The sequence below is a fragment of the Crocodylus porosus genome, unplaced genomic scaffold (genome assembly GCF_001723895.1).
Source record: "Crocodylus porosus isolate Cpor-Errol unplaced genomic scaffold, CroPor_comp1, whole genome shotgun sequence".
NCBI classification, from domain to species: domain Eukaryota; kingdom Metazoa; phylum Chordata; order Crocodylia; family Crocodylidae; genus Crocodylus; species Crocodylus porosus.
Window position 1 is genome coordinate 9,511,493 of NW_017728931.1, and position 19,645 is coordinate 9,531,137.

At 45.1% G+C, this 19,645-nt stretch overlaps 2 long non-coding RNA genes across 2 annotated transcripts in view; one reads left to right on the forward strand and one right to left on the reverse strand.

Annotated features, from left to right (window-relative positions):
* LOC109316263 overlaps window positions 1-8,091 on the reverse strand; it is a 23,076-nt gene extending 14,985 nt beyond the window's left edge. The window contains exons 1-2 of the long non-coding RNA XR_002102785.1: window positions 8,024-8,091; window positions 757-760 (exon numbers count right to left, since the gene is read on the reverse strand). This is a non-coding gene — a long non-coding RNA (uncharacterized LOC109316263). The remainder of the gene's footprint in view (window positions 1-756; window positions 761-8,023) is intronic.
* LOC109316264 lies at window positions 7,724-19,402 on the forward strand. The gene is made up of 3 exons (XR_002102786.1): window positions 7,724-7,894; window positions 8,022-8,107; window positions 19,303-19,402. It is a non-coding gene; the product is annotated as an uncharacterized LOC109316264 (long non-coding RNA).
* The last annotated feature ends 243 nt before the right edge of the window (window positions 19,403-19,645 follow it).

Genomic DNA, 19,645 nt, shown 5'->3' on the forward strand with positions numbered 1-19,645 from the left:
TTTATAGCTTGTCCTTGGAGCACTGGTGGATCCCATCTACTTTTCTGGATGGGAATTCAGGCCTGGGATCCTAGAGATGCAGGATCCCATCTACTTTTCTGGATGGGAATTCAGGCCTGGGATCCTAGAGATGCAGGTAATGTTTCTGGCTCTGCTGTAGCTGCCATTGGGTAGCCATGGGTAAACCACTCCACTTCAGTTTTCCTGTCTGAACAGTGAGGATGACTGTGCTTACTTACCTTTAAATTATGACTAGTGACCAATGATGAGAGCTGTATGAGCGCTAGGTCTCAGCAGCAGCACAGAGAATTTATGCAGCAGCAATGACATTGAACTTGCCTTAGGACAGGGGTGAGCAATTATTATGGGCACAGGGCCACTTACTGAGTTTTGGCAAGCCATTGAGGGCCCCATGATAGGCAGCCAGGGGCAGATAAATATTAATTTTCTAAATTTTTTAGGGGCCCCGCGGACTGGATAGAATGGCCTGGTGGGCTGCATCCAGCCCCTGGGCCGCATTTTGCCCACCCCTGCCTTAGGATCATGTGCTCCTTGACAGATCCTTAGAACATGGGATACCGGCAAAGCCAGGGGGACAAATCGTGATTTGGAGGATTCTCTGAAGAGGGTCCTTTGAAAAATCAGGAGAGGGGTAAGAGGATCTTCAAGACTTAAACTCACTGAGCCAAAACACTGCAGCTTTACCTTTTTCATGCAAGTACTGCTTTTTTCACACCACACTTTCTTGGCTCAGACACCCCTTCTCATTTAGTGATAGGATGATGTAGGGGGAAGGTCCCTGACCCTGCCTGAAGCTGTAGATATAAGCAGTTCTTCTGTATACTGGGCAGCACTGTCCTGTTTATGCAGGGGTCAGATATGGTTTGACATCACATAAAGGACTTGTTGAAACAGAACACTGATGCCATTATTTCACTAAGTCTCCCTAAATTAAAAGAACGCTGTCTTTTCTACGGGACTGTGCATTAAAAAAAATATAGGTGTCTTAACCTGTGACATTAATAACGCCTTTGATTGTGAAAGCAGAAAAATATCAAGTGCTCAAACTGCATGTTGCCCCAGTGCTAAATGTAAGCGGTGAAGAAGTAGAATTGCTTTCACTTTCTGACTGTGCACAAGCCCACCGCTGTCAGGTTTGAATTGCAAACAGTGCAAGGGGAATGACATGCGTTTGCAGCAGGCTCATCTGCAGTTGGAAACATGTTTGCATATACTAGCAGATAAAATGCTGACCACAACATTCTCTTCCTTTTGGATAAGGATGGTCAGCATTCTGTGTTTCGCTCCACTCTTCCCAGACGGCTGGAAAATCTTAACCCTTGGAGGTCTTTTCCTCAAAATACTTTATTTTGACAGACAAGGTTCTTTGGGTAGATGTGATATCTTTTATTACACCAACTAAACAGTTGGAAAAATTGTTCTTTGCAAGCTTTTGGACACAAACACCCTCCTTCAGGCATATAGAGAGTCTTTTTATTATTTCTTTTTAGCTTTTAACCATTGAACACTACTGCTACCAAAGGCTACATTGTCAGGTAAAATGTCCAAGTCTGAAAATGTTTTACTTGCTATTATTGTGAATAACTTCTTAGATAAACTATAATTGAGAGAAATTAGGGGAATCGCATCTATTTTTTCCTCAGTTTGCTTCATGCATTTGCAAGCACTCTGTATATAGTGAGTTTCCGCTGTTATCTTGTTAATTTCTTTCACAAAATGGTATTTTCCAAAATAGGAAAGCATGCTTGCAAAACCACACAAACATGGGAGGTGGGGGAAAGCTATCTATTTATAACTTGCTTAGAAATGGACTATATTTTTAAGATGACATTATCCCTTTAATAGGAAACAACCCCCCGGGACTATTTTTGTTACTGAATTTTCCAAAAAAAAAAAGTTGTCTTCAGTTGAATAGCAGGCACCTAGTGATATTCCTGGTACTGGCTATTAGGGCTGTGCAAAGCTTCAGTCCCTGATTCAGTTTGGTGGAGATTCAGCCCAATTCGGTGGCTGAATCTCTAAATCCGAATCAAAGCAAGAGACCCTTTAATGTCTCTCAGTCAATTCAGATAGATTTGGAAAGATTTGGCGATTTGGATATAGACACAGCTTTAATTGTTTTTTCTGCATACCTCAAGGTACCAGGTGGCTCGTGGATGCTGCATTGGTGGGGCAGATGGAGCGTCCTACAGGAGCGTGGGGGGGTCCCCAGAGCACTCGGCAGCAGACCTGGAAGTGGACCAGAAGTACTTTCAGACCACTTCCAAGTTTTCCGCTGAACGCGCAGGGGCCCCTTCATGCTCCTGTGGGACGCTTCATGAGCCTCAGCATCGCAGCATTCACGAGCCGCACTGGTACCTTGAGGTATGTAGAAAAAACATTTAAAACTGTGTCTATGGCCTAACTGCTGATTCTCCAAATCAGCATCAACTCTTCAGATTTGGATTCAGCAGATTCAGTCCCCGATTCAGGCTGAATCTGAATCTGAATCGAATACAACCCGTTTTGCACACCTCTACTGGCTATGGTCTGGTTGGCTTCCATAATGTTGCATAACCAAAAGTGAATCATATCGGCTTCCACAGCCTTACACATGCTGAGGAAAAGGAGCTCGTTATTTGGCAAACAGGAGACAAACTAGAAAGAAATCTTTTTTTTTGTTTTAGTTTCTTTCTCTCTCTTTGTAAAACGAACAGAGTGGCATGGAGGTGGGCGTGGAGGAGTTAGTATGGGGAAAGTCAACACAGTTGGTTTGCATGAACTAAACAAGTCTTTCCTGTGGAGATCTTGCTGACCACAGGGAAGCTCCTGATGCACAGGAATTACAGGGCAGACACCGGATGAAGATTTTCACTGAGGAAGCACCTGAAGTTTTCAGTAGTCTAAAGTGAGCAACAGAAGGGTCAGTCTGGCCCTGTCGTGACACCAGGTAGACAAGGTTCTTTGGGTAAACCTGATACCTTTTATTAGACCAATTAAGAATGTTTCCAACTATTTTAGTTGGTCCAATAAAAGATATTGAATTCATCCAAAGAACCTTGGCTGCCTATGTCCTTAGACCAACATGGCTACGACCTACACCCATGACACTAGGGGTAGCTTCATCAGTGTCCCTCTCTCTGAGGGGTTTGGGTTTCATCTCTCAGCTCCAAGAAAGAGTCGCTCAGGTATCCAGGTTGTAGCCGTATTGGTCTAGAGGCAAAAGGAATCAAAACTCATGGAAGAGGTGTTATCTTTTATTAGATCCACTAGATATTTGCAAACAAACTATTTTATTTATTTAATAATAACAAAATAATTTGTTTGCAAACATCTAGTTGGTCTAATAAAAAATATCACCTCTTCCACGAGTTTTGATTCCTCCCTGACTGAGAGTATTGTTTCCTTCAGCGTTTCTTAACAGATCAATCTACTCCTAAAATCTGTACTGCCTGTAAAGATTGTTCCCTGCTCCCCACGATCTTCTTGTCTGTCCTTTGGCCTCCTTCTCTTAAATGCACTGCCACAGTTTCCACCCTGCCTCCACCCCAGCCATGTCTTTGTTAGATGGAGTAATAAGTTCAGCTGACGCCTCCTCCTCCCCCCATCAGTTCCACATTAAAGAGCTGAGACTTTGCAAGAGGAGGCCTGGTTCGTGGCTATATTTAAAAGCCAGCACTTTGTTACGATAAAACCGTTGTCAGCCAAAACTCAATGTTTTCTCAGACGCTTTCACATTAAACCACAAAAAGAGAATGAAACTGTGTGGCTAGTTCTTTTAGCAGTACAGCTGGCTCTAAAAACCCCCCCAGTGGATTCTTTATGATGCTGCTAAGAATGCTACTTTGCAGCAGAAAAGTTGGTTAGGGCTGCCTTAGTTCTTTACCAGTATCAGCATGCAGCAAGCAAATTATCCTTTGCTCCTGGCCACTAGAGGCTGGAAAGCACTTCATGGATATGTCTGTAGCCTTACATCTCCATTGAAGTAATGAGATGCCATCACCCTCCAATTAAATGACAGGAAGCAGAGGCACTGATGGGTCCAGTGGTTCACTCAGCAGCATCAAAAGTCCATGGCAGAAGGTGGCTGCTGGTCCCCTCTGCTTGAATCAGTAGGTAAAAGTGCTTGCTTTTTTTTTTGCTTCAGACACAAAATGAGGAATCAACTTGATGACCTTTCATTAGGGGTTGAAAATAGATGCTTTCCTAGCATTGATCATATGAGTCCAAAGCATCCATTAAAAGCAAAGAAAAAGAACTTTATTTAACTTTGAAACAGGGCTTGAGTAACAGCAAGAAGCAGAGGCACAGTCCTAATGTGGCAATGTCCCCCTTGGTTATTAGGACAGGAACTCTCGCTTATCCAGTAGTGGGTTGTACATAGGAGAAGAAATCCACTGGCTCCAGGTTGTACAGGATCCCAAATATCATAGATCTGGGTTTACTGAGCAAAGGCATCCATAGCAATTTTTCTGCCCTGGACAAAATCCTCCTGGAGAGCAGAGATGCGGTGGGGTCAGTCTTGCTTGTCCCAGGGACACAAAGGCTAGGGACAGACATTACACACAAAGTGGTTTAAGTGATCCGAAACTGGTTTAAACCTGTAACAGAACATAAGTGCAGTCCACATAAACCAGTTTCAAAATGGCCAAAACCAGTTTGAGATAAACCTGGTTGAATGTAGTATTAGGCTTAATTGATTAAGGTCAAACCAGTTACGGAACTTCTGTCCTAGACCCCTTCTTGGTTTAAGTTAAATCAGAGTCCTCCAGGATCCCAGCATGCTCTGCAGCCCAGGGCTGTGCTGTGCTGTTTGCTTCAGGGAAGCAGGGCTGGCTGCACCCCTGTGCTCTCTAGCTGGAGCAGGGGCAAGGGCATGGCCAGATGCCGCTCCCCCTAAGGCAAAGGGTGCAGGGAAGAGGTTTAGTTCCCCCTCTGTCCCCTGTCTCACCAGCATGGCTGGGGTCTGCCAGGCAGGGGCGCAGCAGCCCCTGTCAGGTGTTTCGCCCCACTCACCACTCGAGTGGCAGGGGCTGTGGCCAGCCCCTGCAGCAGCATGAAGCAAACAGAGTTGGGGGGGCGTTAATTCCCCCCTCTGTCCCCTGTACCACTGGCACAGACCTGAGCTGGATTCTGCCTCTGGGGTGCAGGAGCCCATGTCAGTGTCTGCCCCCGACACTGCTCCAGCAGCAGGGGAGGGGGCATGGCCAGGGGCCAGCCAGCATGGCCCCCTGAGGTCCATCCCCTTTCCCTCTGGGACACTGAAGCCAGGATCTGCCAGCCCTGGCTGCTGCCTTCTCCGCTTGCATCTGGCCAGGCAGCCTCCAGCTGGGGTTCCCCAGGGGTAGAAGGGACAGAGGGGGAAATAAACCTCCTCCCTGCCTCCTTCACCTTAGGAGCCATGCTGGCTGGCATCTGGCCATGCCCCCGGCCGAAGGGTGGGGGGACACTGATATGGGCTGCTCCACCCCGGCCAAGCAGACCCCAGCTTGGGTTCCTGCTGGTGGGACAGGGGATGGAGGGGGAATTAAACCTTCCTCGGTCTCTGTTGGCTTCATGCTGCTGCCAGGGCTGGCCATGCCTCTTTCCACTCTAGCGGCAGGCAGGGGTGGAAAATACCTGGCAGGGGCTGCTTCCCCCTTCCCCCTCCAGGAACACCCAGATGGGGTCCCTGCAGGCCAGGGTGGAGATTTAAAGCTCCCACCAGTAATAGTCTCTTGGGGCCTGGCCACGCTTCCCCCTCAGCCCAGCTTCCCTGCAGCAGAGGGCTCACTCTATCGCCCCCTGGCTTTTGGCCTGAGCCACTGCAGGTATGTGGCTGAATTTCCAGAATCAAAAGTGAATGTCTGTTCACTTGCAAATCAGTTCGGTCTACGCAGGTTAGACTAATCTGCAAAGATTGAATCAGTTCAGGTTTAGGGTTTTGAATGTCCGTACGTAGCCAAAGTGCAGCGAGGTCCGCCTGCCCTTGGTTGCTGCTGCTGCTTTTACAGCAGTGGTGCTATGTTCCTACACCTGACTCCTGCTGTTATCACTAAACCCCCAGGGAGCTGTCAATATGGCACCTGGGGCTGGTACCCTGCTTGCCTACCCCTAGTTACGCTACTGTAACTGTGAACCTCTGGGTTTCAGTACCCTAACCAAACTTCTCATCTGCATCTGCTGTCATGAATCCCCTCCCTTTTTATTTTTGGCAGTGCTCTAGGTGTTTTTTTTCTGGAAATCTATGGCTATGTAGGAAATGTTCACACTGGTCTTTCCTGAAATGTGTACTCTCCTGTGTGACTGTTGAAAGGTGTGGGGCAAGTAGGTCTCACAGCCTGTTTGCTATGGGCTGGATCCGTTTCACCAAAACCACATGAAGAGCTGGCAGTGAAGGGGATCCTAGTTCTGGTATTTCTTTTCTTGCTGACTGTTTTTTGCCTGTTGAGCTTATTCTGCAGGCCAGTCGAGGAGAGCTGTGTAAACCATCCACTAGCCATTACTCTGATGCTTATTTGAGGGCAAATTCTTCAGTGATCCACTAATGTTCTTTCCCAGCTGAATGATGTTGGATCCTGAAGGATCCATGAGAAGATAGAAGCAGAAGACACCTATTGGATCATCCTGCTGTTCTCTGCTGCACATTTTCCATTGGTTTGACAAGTAGAGAATGTCCTAAGTGGTAAGCCTTCTACCAATCACCTGGAGGACTGTGTCCAGTTTTTGGCACTTCAAGAAAGATGAAGACAATGGGAAAGAGTTCAGCGGAGAATGGCAGATATAATGTAGAGCTCTAGGAAACATGACACAAAGAAAAGGTTGGAAGACAATATGAGAAAAGATTGAAGGAGGTGAAATTTGACACTAGTTTTTCAATATATAAAGGCCAGTTACAAAGGGGATAGTAATAGTGCATGTCTGTGGTTGTAGAGACAGGAGAAAAAAGAAGGTTCTTCAATTGCAACAATAGAAACTTAGCTTAGATATTAAGAGGAACTTTCTCACTATGAGGATGACTAGGTACTGGAACTTAGATTTGCTAGGGAGTTGTGGAGTCTTCACCACCAGAAATTCTTAAATGCAGGTGAGAGAAATGCTTGCATAAGATAGGTTTAGAGAAGGCCAGACCTGCCCCAGAGCAGGGGGTGTGGGCTAAGTGGCCTTCTGAAGTGTCTTGCAGCTTTATTTTCCTTTGGGTTCACAACATCATGCATCTTGTTCTCAGGGAGCCTAATTTTTTCTTCTTATAATGTTATCCCACAAATTGTAATTCTATTTCCAAAGAGCGTATGTCTGGAGTGGTTGACACGATTATTTGCCGTAGCAGGGGCTGGACCCAGTGACGGAAATCTCTTCCAGTCCTGTGTCCCTGGACTTTTCTACAACAGGAAATTCATTGCTTTAGTACTCCATTTAGCTTCACCAGTGCTGACTAGCATTTAACTGTAAGTGCAAATAAGGACGAACTGTGTTTGGCATCAGCTTACTTGGTTAAGGCCTGCTGGCAAAACTGCAGAACCTTGTTTGTACATTTGCATACTTATGGCTAAACTGTGTTTAGTGCTGGTGCAGCTAATCCTGAAATGATATATGTCTAAGGAATTTTCATGGCATGTTTGAAGGAAGGCCCTGACTTTCTGAATAGACGCATGGTATTTAAGCCAGACTGGAACAGGAGGAACTCTGCTGTGGGGAAGTGGAGGCAATGTCCAGGTCCTGCTGAAGACAGTGTAAATATTATGAGATGTAGTGAGGAGGTTCTGGAGCTTAGGATGGCTATAGCATTTCTTTAAGCAATAGGCATGGAGGCTAATTAATACTGAGTTAAACCCTTAAAGTTAAATGAGAATAGATTTGAGTGGAAGCTACCCAGTTAGATCCTTGATGTCTCTACAGAAAGAGTTGCATTCAGGTGAAAAAGTACCGTTCTGAAAGTCAGATTTTCTTATCCTCCTGACAAATAATGCCATCAATTAGGAATCTGGAAGCATTTAAAAATGTCATTCATTTTTCATAGAGTTGCTTTGTTTACATTTCAGACCCCTCAACTTGGACCATAAGAATAGTCTGTTAGGCTGTCATGTACTAACACAGCGCTGCAAAGTGTGGGATACAATTATGGCTGGTAAGTATTTCTACTTTTCAGTTGAATAATGGAATGTTTCTGTCAGCCATGTTTTGTGCAGCTTACATTTTTCCTACATGAATCTAATCCAACATTAATCCTTTGGCTGCAGCTTTATGTGCTCAGTAAGATCATTGACCTTGTAGCTTCACTACTGGCAGGAGGGAAACCCTCTTGCTGATTTTGCTTCCTGCATAGGTCTTTTCCTGTAGTGGACTGCAATGGATATGATCCTGATCAGCTGCCTTATATATTTGCTAGAGGCATGTTTTGACCAGTTGGAGGAAAGTGGAGAGATATGTGAGTTGCTTTGTGTTATATGTTACTAGAGCCATGGTTTTGATCTATAAGAAGTGGAGGTGGAAAGGCTGATGCTTGGGGGTTACATAAATTAATAGCCTTGCTTAATTTCAGTTGTCAGTATTAAAGAAGAGCTCAGGTAGCCCTTGGCTGGGTGCATGATAGAGAACCTCAATAGAAAAGGAAATGGAGGGTTTTCTTCCTGGAAGCTTTCACCTGACTGACCGCACTAGAAGGACAGTATCGAAGCACACTACACTGACGCTGCTCTGTGCACACTCTGTTTCAAACTGGAAGTGGTGTAGCCACCTTAAGGAGAAGCAGTGGGCCAGATCAGTGGTTCTCAACCTTTTAGTGGTTCTCAATCCATTTTTAAAGTTTGTTGACCTATTTTTAAAGTTTGTTTGTGACTCTTTCATATATTCTTGAGACCCAGTTTTGGGTCGTGGCCCACAGTTTGAGAAATGCTGGGCTAGATGATTGGCCTTGCCTTACCAGAGTGATAATTAGCCCAGATCTAACACCGTGTAAATGCAGCCACACTGCTGCTGGTTTGGGGCGGGGGGGCACGCAGTGTGACACTGCCTGGCATGGTAAGTAAGCAGCATAGCTGTGCCCTTAACTAGATATTAACTGGCCACATAAAGGCAGATTCTGTCCACTAATATTTAATCTCTCCAGACCTAATCTGTTTTAACATCTTTTTCGTTATACTTGAGTGCCTTAGAAAACAGTATCAGCATAAGTTCCCCATGGAGACCAGGCTATTTTGCATTGACTGTTTACCTTTTGGAAGCAGGGAGGGTTTGTTAGGACTGTTCTTGCCCTTTCCTCCTTGTTCTTGGCATGGGTGGGGAGGGGCAGTGTGTGTGATATGGGTAGACTCTGTCAGGAGTGCATCTTGAAAAATGCTGGGTGCATTTTTTCTTTCCTCCATCCCTTTCCTCCAATCCTTTTCTCACAGAAGGATTTCAGTTTCACCCAATGTTTGCAAGCATTGTTTCATCTTCATTTTCTTAACTTGTTTTTTAAGCACAACATCTGACATACAAGAAGAAAAAAGGGGGAGGGAAGAGACCTTTTATTAAAGCGTGACACAATATTTGCTACTGATATTGGGTCTATTCCAGACCTTTTACCTAGCCACAACAACCCCTCTTACCTCATGTGAGCATAGGCTCACAACCCGACTTTGAACAATGGCTCACTCCCACCTACCACTGTCCTCATCCATTTTGTGCCCTAGAATGACTGGGAAAAGGGTCAGGATATTGAACTTCATGTTGTAGTGCTGACTTTGGAAACCTTTCCCCTTCATTGAGTACTGGTGTTTGCTAATGAGCGTCTGGAAAATGTGGAGCCAGCTCATTTTTGTGTAGTAGACACACAAATTCATTTCCTCCCCTTTTGGAAAAGGAAGGGAGGGCTCCACCTTTTTCTCTTAATGGACATCCACTCTGCCAAACAAAGGCTGAAAGAAGTGTAGGTCAGCCAGTCTATTAATAGTGGGGCTCCTCCACTCTACTAACTGCGGTGCAGCACTTTGTGTGTTATAGTGTGCATACAATTTGTAAAGCTTGCTCCAAACAAAAAGCAGCTGCAGCCTTATATTTTGGAAGGACTGGACTATGAGTCACAGCAGGCTGCTACAACAGAAATTGTTAGTGTTCATGCTGGAGGAAGGATGTGAGGGTAGGAGACTGAGACGTGGAAGAGGATGGAATGCAACTAATCTAAAACTGTGGTCAGCCTGATGGAAAGTACCTCCTCAGCGCGACCCGGAAAATCCACCAGCACGTTAAATTACAGTAAGAATCTAATGCAGGGAGGCCTTCCCAAAGAGCCTGCTGCCACAATGTGAATCAGTCATGTGCTGTCATCTTGAATATTGGTATCTGATCACCCTGTCTCAAAAACATGGCAAAGATAAAAGGGCAGTGAATAAATAAAAAACAGGATGCATCCATGTGAGGAGAAATGAGAAAGATTACAAAGGAGATTTCTGAAGGCTAACATGGCAGTTAGATGCTTTAGATGCCATTTAAGCTTTTGAAAAGCTTCCCCTCAGAGCAGACAAAGACAGCATGATAGCGGCACATAAAGTAACGAGCTGGAGAGAGAAAATAAATTGTTTGATTGATTTATTTATTTTTTTCCTGCTGCCCCTCCATCCTAGTGCAAGGGAGCTTCCAGTTCAACTAAATTAAAAGGCAATATATAACATGATTGGTCTTTTTATGTGGTATATAAGTAACCTGTGGCACTCGCTGTTACATGATATTGAGCAAAGTGTTTATCAGAGAATCTTAGGCATTTATTGAGATAATGTTCATGGCTTCAGTAAAACCTTGTATTTAGGATTAGGTGAGAAACCTTCCTGCATACTGTTATATTACGGGGAGGTTTTGTATCTGCTCTAAAGCACCTTTGCCAGCTGCTGTCCAAGACAGGATAGAAGGCTGCCTGGCTATTTCTGTGTTCCCTCACAATGGAAATATTCCTCTGAGTTGATGGATAAGTGTATTGAAAGGTGGATTGTAGGGGAAGCTTGGAATAGGAACTTGTTTGTACCAATGCCCGGCCTTCTTGGTTTCTTCCCTGTCTCATTCCAAATGACATGTGAATGGAGAGGCAGCTAGGGAGGCATAACATCTGGAACATTTGCAACTTGGCAGCTGTTCCCAGATGAGTTGGCCGGGCATTAAAGAACTGAGAAAACTGCCCCTGATTTAGCCAGGGGTAAATTTGTCACTTGGGGTGGGCTTACATTGCTCCTAGGGGCTGCATCATGTATTCACAGCTTTTCAGCATGACTTGTTTTAGATGAACCTGTTCCTGCATCCATGCCCTTTGTGGTGTGATATTTCCTCTCACACCACCCCTTCATAATTCAATACTAGAAAAAGTAATGTGATGTTAAGAATGATATTTAAACCCACAAGTAGGAGGAAAGAGAGAATTCCCATAGTGACCTTAACTCTGCCCCCTTAAGGGAGTATCAACCATACAAGTATCTTAAAGTATGTGATCCCATAACACTGGGCAGCAGGATGCACTTTTTGGCAAATGTTTATGTTACAAATCTTTGCTAAGTCTGTAGCAGTATAGAAATACTCCATGCCCTAATTATGCTAAACGATCACATTACCCTGGCAAATGGACATAGGCCCAATTCCCAGAATGTTGTTCAATGAACCAGATCACCTGGGAATATTTCTTGTATGCATCTGTCAAGAAGATGATGCATTTAAAATACTTTTTCTCACAGACATTGTAACATAAAATTCTTCCCCTCCCTCCCCCAGGCATGAAACTGAAGTCACTTGTACAGTAAATTGAAAAAAATGGTATCCAGTCTCTAACACTGGCCTTCTCATGCTGATGGAGACACAAATTACATCACTTCTTTAGCATGCTGACCATTGATAGTTGTAGGGTGCCAGAATCTTCCTGCTCCCCACTGTTAATCAAAGAGTTTATTTTCAAATGCATCTGATTTTCCTGAGAAGACAGGACTGTGCCATGCTGAGAAGAGTGGAAACAGGTTTCCTTGACCTCTGTCAAAACTAATGGAATCTATGAATAATGATCTGACTTCTAGCACTTGCACATTAAGTCAGTTACTATAAAATAAGATGGTTGGATACTGGTGTGTGTAATTAAAATATCTGTAAATTGTGAAATAATATATTCTCTTTACTGTTCAAAAATTAAATGTTAATGTACTGTAAAACCTCTCTGTAGACTGTAACAATGACCCAGTGGAATAGCGAAAACAAGTTGCTTAGTAAATATGCCATGGTCTGCAGTTCTGGCTTTAAAATTCCAGCAGAATCCTGATTTGTTAACTTTCAATATGCACTGGGAAGCCCATCATTTTTTGTTGCTGAACTGTAGAATTAAAGGGGTAATAGAGGGTCTTCATTGTACCATATTTTGGGTGGAGGCTTGTTAGAATGGGATGGGAAGAATGCATTAAACTATGATATTTAAATCCTCAGGAAAGACAGAAAGAAAAGATGTTTGTGTGCTTTAACTGCTAGATTGACACTTGGGAGACCTGGATTTGATACCTCCTGCTTCCATTGGCTCTCAGTATGACTGTGGATAAGTCAAGTAGAGTCAAACCCCATTTCAACTTTATGTGCCTCAGTGTGTTTATGTAGCTATGTGGGAGGAATTTGGGACACTTAAGCAAAGCTTAGATTCTATTTGTGGCAGAGCAGAATCACCCAGGTATATGCCTAATGCAAGAAGAGAGGCCTGATCCTGTGCTCCTGGATCTGGCTACTCAGGACCACGTTATTTGGCCTGCAGGGCACCCTGTAGGTCCTGAAATATGGCAACAGGGGAGCAGCAATTAATGCTGCCTCCACTTTTCCATCACCAGATTTCTAGACCTCTGGGGAGTTGTGCAGGCTGGATGAACTACCCTGTAGGCCAGAGATTCAATCCTGAAAGTTGTGGCCCTTTCCCAGGGAGAGGGGGAGACCCAGATGCTATGCTCCCCTCACCCCAAGCAGATTTGAACGTGCATCTCCGACTTCCTTGCAAAATGTTCCAATGTCCAGGCCATGGCCTGGGCATTGCTCAGAATACCTCCTGTTGAAGCTGGATCACTGGGCAGTCAGGAAGGGCAGCCATGTGGGGCCAGGAGGAGAGAAAGCCAGAGGCAATATGGCTCAGCGTGATGGGCATTCTTGGGACTAAGGGTCCAGTGGTCCAGCACTTGTCCCCAATGGCTTTTCTGCACTTTGCATCTAATATATGTTGGATAAAATGGATAAATAACTACAGGGTAGTTTTTGTCCCCCTTGGGGGTAGTTGCCAGGGCCTGAACCTGCTAGGTGGCTATATAAGTGCCACTTAGGCACATAAGGATGAAATAGACTTTGGCACTTGCTCTCTTTGTCCCTCAGTTCCCCCTTGTAAAAGCAGGGCAGTTATTTCCTTTGTCTATGTAGGCTGCTTAAAATGTAAATGAGCACTGTGTACTGTTTCTGGTGTAATGGCCAAACCCCATGAAATTAGGGCCCCATTGTGCTGGGTGCTAGCCAAACACTGCAGAAGACAAAGTGCTTGCCCACAGAACTTAAATCTGAAACAGGCTGCAGCAAGCAACCTGCGTAGGGGGGTGAGAGGACAAAGGTCAGTAACTGTAATACAATCACACAGTCACACAGACCAGCAACACCAACTCAGTGATTTGCAGTTATATGAGATTTCTTTTTTTAATAAACCTTAATATGGACATCTTTTATTTCCAGTTGTCTCAGCTAACGTGATTACATCTAACAGCTGATTTTTTGAGACAGTAATTTTATTTCAGATAAATGTTATTTTGCCACCTGAAGATGTTGCCTGTTCATTGAAATAAGTAAATTAATGTCATTCAAGGGCGGTACAAAGGTAACATTAAATCCTTGTGCTAGGTCAACGGAAGGGGAAATTTCCATAATGAAACAACCTTGGGCTTGACTGCTTGTTAGGTGAAGATGATTTTAGTTGCAGTGGTCCCAGTTTTAGACTGGTTTCTAAGGCTGCAAGCCAAAATTGTAAATGTTCCTGCTCTGTAAGTTACTGAGTGATGTGATATAGCTAAGGCTTAATGTGCCATAAACTTAAACATTAGAGTAGTAGGTAAGCCCCCCCACACAGGGGAAAGCTAAATTAGTTACAGAGCGAGGAAAATGATTTGCCCCAGAGATATGTTAAGGGCCAGTCATTGATTCTTCTCAGGTTGCTGGAGCCTGCATCCCACACCATCACTATTTTACTTAAGAAGTTATTTTGGGTTCTCTAATGCTCGCACAAGAAAATACTTGTCTTCAGGTTACTACTCTGAATCTAGTGAGGTATAAGAGTTGAGGCCTCCTTCCCATCTAGGTTTAAAAAGATTGTTTTTTTAATCAGAAGATAAACTCTCTTTATCTTTATCTGGGTAGTTTGCCTTAAGTCAGGAAGAAATAAATCTGTTGCCTGTAAATGATAGGTCAGCCAGCCTCACTGGCTGCTTTAGTAATTGTTTTCTTCTTCCTATTATCTCTCACATGACAAATGAGCATCCTCTTGTGGTGTTTCTCCATTTGCTGTTTCTTCATTGCTAGTCTCAAAGCTTGTTTTACCAATGCTAGTTGTCTTGTATACCTGCAGTTAGGAGCTTGGCTGACTCTGAAGATGAACAGGTCCTTCCGGTCTGTGTGATCTGGTAGGACCCACAACATGTGCTGGTTGTACTCACTGTAGTTTTAGTCTCTCTCATGTGAAATAAGAGTGTGTTGTGGCCTTTAGCAGGCAGTTGATTCAGGTTCTTAGGCCTGCCTTTGCAGACATGTGAATAAAACTTATCTAATCCTTGTAAGTACTGGCTCCAGCTTCCATGTTTGAGACTTTGGGATCCTTTACACATAGAATGTAAGCACGTGCGCTTGCAGCAGCTCAAATAGAAGCGGTGCAAATTTGAGCCAGGGCTTTTTGCCTCAGCGGATGTGCTCGGACATGCACTTCGTCGTGGAGCAAATTGTGCCACTTGGGGCAAAATAACCCTGCCTGGCTCCTCTGGGATCTGCAGCCAAGGGGAGCTAGAGCCTGGGGCCAGCGCCTGTGCTGTCCCCAGTAGTATAAAAAGCTGCCCTGTCCTGGCCGCAGCAGTACAAAAACCTGCCCTGGCAAGTAGCTCAGGGCTACTCACTCTCCTGAGCTTCTGGGGCTCAGACACACACACACAGATACACACAGACACACACACATGAGAGAGCAATCAGTTGGGCAATGCTGTATTGGTATATTTACAATGTTAAAGCAATGTGGAAGCCTACCAGTGTCTCTACCATCATGATAAAATAAATTCTAAATACGTATATGTGTTGATGTATACTTTTGGTTTTCTTCACACATGATGGGTGTGTGATGGGGAGGATGTGGGGTTTGCAGGAAGGGGTGGGGGAAGGCAGGTAGGTGTGTGTGGAGGAATGTGGGTTGGTTTGTGGGTAGGTGTTTATGGGTAGGGCAATTTCGGGGGGGACTCTGGGTGTGGGGGAGCTTGTGGGGGGGCTGCTCAGGTGGGGTGGAGTCCCTAGCCCCCACAGGGTTCAGCCCCCCCCAGCACATGGAGTGCCACCCCCACAGGGCCCCAGCTTCCCCCTGGAAGGCGACAGCCCCTATTCCCCCACAGGGCCCCAGCCCCCTTGCCCAGGGTCCCAGCTCCCCCTGGAGGGCCCCAGCCCTGGGCAAGAGGCACGTGCATGCTTGTCTGGACGTGCTCATGCAGGTAAAGGTGCAATGGGGTCTAATGCATGATCCACACAATCATCCTCCTGCCATACTACACATGCATGCAGGAAGCACAATTGTGGGATCACACATTAGATTCCACTATGCCTTATCGCTGGAGAAAGGGGAGCCTGGGATCATGACCCTGGGCTCCCCTTGTACCGGCTCCCATGGCTGTGAGTCCATAGCTGGCAGGGCTCACAGTAGGGCAAGTGTTTCCCACACTGCCTCCGCTGTGAGCCCCGCATCCAACATGGGCTACAGAGCTTGCATTGGGGCAGTTCTGGAATGCTTCCCCACTGTGAGCCCCCCTAGCTAAGCGTCTTGTAGTGGGGGCAGCAAGGCCTGCCGTGGGGGCAGCAGTGAGAATGCTGTCCCTACCATGAGGCTTGTGAGGTGTGGGGCTTGCAGTGGCAGCAGCGTTTCCCTGTGCTGTCCCTGCTGCAAGCCCCACAGCCAAAGACACTGCCCCCACTGTGAGTCCTGCAGCTGAGGAGGCTCGCAGGGGGCTGGCGTTCTCCCCACTGCAAACCCCTCAGTCAACAACGCTGCCACCACTGCCAGCCTTGTCAGCTCTGGGGCTGGCAGCAAGTGGTGCTCCCCTGTGGAACTCTTGGCCACATGTTCAATTAATGGCGTGATTAGAGTAAGCTACAAAGTTATTACACATTTTTGTGGAATAACTTTGTAGCTTATTGCTTGTTTTATCACACCATTATTACGGCTGAATGTGTAGCTGGGTCCCAACGTAAGGCACAATTACCTGGTTAATCACGCCTTAAGTGTAACTTGTAGAGGGGGTCTTTACGCTTCATTTTATCTACTAATATCTAAATTCTAGACGTGGTTGTTTCCATATTAACATCTTGTTCAGCTTAGGTGTCACACAGATTCAGGAAAAAACATGTTTATGGGAAGGTGCAGTTTTTCAGGGGCTCAGAGGGAAGATGGTGCTGCCTCAGCTGGCTTACAGCCAGACTGGGAAGGTTATCAGTGGAACCTTTATCTGTCTTTTCCTGTCATTTTTCTGCTTAAAGGAATTACCTCTCCTTTCTTGGGACAGTTACCTTTGATACAAGAAAGAAATTAGGTTACACATTCAGGTCTCCTGATTTGGAACTGGATAAAAGTCTCTCGAGCTTTACTTTTTTGCCTGCCTGGTAATTTCTCCCCTTCCTCCATCACCTTCAAAGAACGCTCTGCCCCTCACTGGAAGCAGTTATAGAATCAGCGCTGTTAGAGATGGAAAAAAACTATTAAACTCTCCAACCCTCCTTGCTGCCAGTATTAGATTGTTCCCTATAGCAAGTTTCCTGGCAATTTGTCCAGTTAAATTTTTATAATTTCCAGGCAGCTGAGCTTCCTCCAGAGCTGAATACATTGGCTTTTTTCCTGATAATGTAGCTTAAATGTTGCTTCCTTAACTTACAGTGGTCTACACCCCCAGGCATCAAACTAAATAATTTCTCTTGCTTGTTTTTATTTTATTCATATCTTGGACATTTGGGAGTCCATGATCCTTTTCCTACTCCCATGATATTACAGGCAAAGCTGTACAACTTAGCTCTTCTAAACTTTTTAAACTCATTGTTTATCATTCCCTCTATCCATGCTGTATATCTCCTCATTGCTGCCTGTGGGTGGCAGGAGGATTAGATGACCTAATGCTATAGAACTTTTCCATCTCTAATTTGTATGGTTAATTATTTCTAAACATATTTCAAGCCCCTTCAAAAACTTCTCAAGTAACTCATTCGAGTAACTGTAGCAGTTTAGAATATCTCTTGTCTGTATTAAACTGGAGAAACCTGTAAGATGGATAATGGGAAAGATTTAGAAATTAATGGTCAGTTAGCTAGATTTTTGTGTGAAAGATTTGAGGACATAAAAGATAATGCCTGACTATTAGTGGGAAAAGCATTGTAGAAATGCACTGTGACCATATAGAATGATAGATATTAGAGGTGGAAAACCTATTATATTTCTTGTAATCCCCCTTCACTGTCAGTTCTTAGAAACCAAAGGAGAAATGTTCCCCGAAGTAACTGACCAGGAATCTCTCACTTGCTGCAGAGGGTTAGACCGTGTGCATTTCAGATCCATTTCTGATGTAATGACCTGATTGAGTTGATGGTGATTATTGTGAATAATAGCATATTTGAATATCAGTCAGATGTCAACCAATAAACTTAACATGAAACTGGAAGAAATTCTGACCTGCTGAAATGTTCCATTGTGTAGATCAGAAATAGGTTGACCAGCACACATTTGAGTCATGTCAAAAAGGTAATACAGAAGGGAATAAAATTAGGACCCAACGTTATTGTTTTTCCCTTCTTTCCAGAGTAGGGGTGTCAAAAGTATGGCCATGGGCTGGATCAGACCCATGGAACTGCCCCATCTAGCCCACAGAGCCCCCGGCAAGCTAGGAGATTTGGGAGTCAGGCTACCAGGAGACAGGGCCTGCCACAGAATCAGGCTCTGGGGTCCCACTGGACGTGACCACTGGTGGCTGGAGACTGATCAAGGGCTGTGATGACATAACTGCTGCTTGTGTTGACTGCTGCCACTGGCCCCCTCTCTGCCTCTGGGTTTGCCAGTCTGGGCTGCAAGGGCTGTAGGGTCCAGATCCAGCTTGGGGCATGGCGTGGCGTGAGTGTGACACCCTTGCTATAGGGCAGGGATTTTCAACCTTTTTCTTTCTGAGACACGCCCCCCCCCAGCATGTTATAAACATTTCACAGCCCACCTGTGCTGTTCCCCATGTGGGAGAGGACCAGCTCGGCTCCCCATCCCTGCCTAAATGCAGTGGGTGGGGCTTGGCATTGCAGAGCCCTGGAGCCTCACTTACCTGAGCCGCAGCACTGCTTGCAAGATGAAGGCTGTGGGGCTGCATGGAGTGGGCCTTCCTTGGGACTTGCCTCAGACCCAGAGGGCCTGGCACCTCCCTACAACAGGCTGGGTTGGGCGGACTTTCTGAAACCTGCTTCCGGCTCCCCAGGAGGCCATGGACCCCTTGCTGAAAACTACTGCTCTAGAGAAGTGGTTTTCAAGCTGTTTTCCACCGGACCCCTTGCTGATACACTTGATGCATGGGTGCTTTTACTTAGCCCAGCTCACTAATTAAAGTGCCTGGTGCTGTATCTCAGAGCACATGTAAAAATGCCTAAAGTGTTTGCACCAGGATTGAATCTAGAAGCCCTATTATGCAACATTTCCTCAGGTTGACAAACTTAGCTAATGAGCTCATACTGTGATGCTGCCTACCAAAAATAATTAACAAATCAATGCTAGCTACTGAACAAAATACCTGTCATGACACGCAGTCTTCACAAGTAACACGCAGCTTTCTGTAATTCTTGTAATGGAGCTAAGCAATATAAAACAAGAATGGAAAAGTCCACAGAGAAGTGAATAAGATAAAACTTACATTTTTTTAAGATTTGCTTTTTGAATATAATATTTTGTGAAAGTTCATTTCAACCATTATTTTATTCTGTAGTGTCTCCATGAATTCATTTATGTCAAAATTGTGGTATTGTTTATGGATTAAAAAAATTGTAATCAATACTACTGGTGTATGCTTCTCTAAACACATGTGCAATTTTGTATTCTTGTCTTAGCTCACTTGGACACAGAGGCTAGAGACACACTTTCAAAAAGCCTGACCCTGAATTAATTCAGTCTTTGCAGGTTAGTCTAATCTGGCTAGGCTGAACCGGTATGTAACTGCACAGACATCCCCTCTCGACTGAAAAAATGTTGCAGTGGGTCAGGCTAGAAGCCGGGGAGTGTTAGGGGACTGCTCTACCCCTTCGCTTCTACAGTGCTGAGCTGAGGGGGGTGTGGTCAGGCCCCGCAGGACACTCTGGTTAGGGAGAGGTTCCCCCCGTCCTTCTGACCAGCCCAACAGGGAATTGATAACACGGTTGTGGAAGAAATCACACTTCGCTCTGTGGTTGAATC